Source organism: Crocuta crocuta, unplaced genomic scaffold (assembly GCF_008692635.1).
Source record: "Crocuta crocuta isolate KB4526 unplaced genomic scaffold, BGI_CrCroc_1.0 scaffold1172, whole genome shotgun sequence".
Classification (NCBI taxonomy): Eukaryota; Metazoa; Chordata; class Mammalia; order Carnivora; family Hyaenidae; genus Crocuta; species Crocuta crocuta.
This window is the reverse complement of record NW_027532019.1, coordinates 36,324-37,573: the sequence shown is the minus strand read 5'-3', so window position 1 is coordinate 37,573 and position 1,250 is coordinate 36,324. Positions and strand designations below refer to the sequence as shown.

General features: G+C 39.5%; 1 long non-coding RNA gene across 3 annotated transcripts in view; it reads right to left on the bottom strand.

The window, feature by feature from the left end:
* Positions 1 to 1,250, bottom strand: part of LOC144241635 (uncharacterized) — a 43,295-nt gene that overhangs the window by 33,318 nt on the left and 8,727 nt on the right. For all 3 annotated transcript variants that reach the window (XR_013338137.1, XR_013338139.1, XR_013338138.1), the window contains exon 2: positions 222 to 362. This is a non-coding gene — a long non-coding RNA (uncharacterized LOC144241635). The remainder of the gene's footprint in view (positions 1 to 221; positions 363 to 1,250) is intronic.

Here is a 1,250-nt window from a genome sequence, read left to right as displayed (position 1 = left end):
TCACACTCTCGATCTCTCTCAAAAAAATTTAAAAAAGAAACTTAAAAAAAAAATGAAAGGTTAGGATCATTACTTTCTAGTGTAGTCTGAATATTTTAAGATTCTTTTTATTCATACCATGATGGGGAAAATATCAACTAAATGCCAAATATCTTTCAAGACTTCCTTCCCTGTCCCTTCCCACTAACTGTGCTAGCCCACCAAAACCACTAACCACTTACCAAGACTTCACAATGATTTGATAACCATGTGCAGGATACCGACTTAAGCCTTTCCTAATTCTCTAGTAACCTCACTGGGCCAGGCCAGGCTCAGTATACCTCTTCACCAGTGGCATGGCTTCTGATCACATTTGGTGTCACCTGCAGGATAGAGGAAAGGAAGAAGAAACAAATGTAACACGGAATAGCCAAGTTTTGAGATCTAGCTTTAATTTACTTTTACCATGTCAGTCAAGTCATCCCGCCCATACCATGGATCTCAGATGTTGCTCTTGGTAATAAGCATTACTAATTAGTGTTAATTATATTCTCTATCTGGCAGACTGTTTCAATGTCTACAATTATTATTTATAAGAATTCTTCCATCCATTTAAAATGAGGTAACTTGCATACACAGGCACCAACTGGCTGTATCAAAGTGTTAGAACTCAGATATTAAGTATGATGCTTAATTTTCCTCGCTGCCTCCAAGTCTTTACCCTCTTTAGATCTCAATATCTTTACCTTTGAATGGGCATAAACTTGATTTTTTAGGGGCCCTTCTATGTCTGGAAGATAGGACCCTCCATTCTGTATTCCTAGCTAAAAGAACTCCCTAAAGGTAAACGAAACCTCCATCTAGCTAGTCATTGGATGGCATTTGGTTCATACTAATGATGAAAGGTAACAAAACCCTGGGCTCTGGGCTATCATTTACAATCCCAACTTCCACCAGGACTCACCTTACCTGTATGTAAAAAGGAACTGAACATATCTATTGCCTTAACAGCTGCCTGAGTTACCAAAATGATCAAAGGGAGATAGGTACGCCAGTGGCTACTCCCCTATCTCCAAAACTCAACCACTAGGAGGAAAGGGTCTCTGAGACCTAAGACCCACACAGGATAAGCCTAATATCCCCAAGAGTCCTTTCTTTTTAAGGAAGCAGCCTATTGCCTCTAACTTTCCCAGTCCCTAGCTGCTTAGCATGAAAAGCAATCCAGTCCAAACTTTTAATATCATTAGATGTTGGTACATGAGCTAATGCAA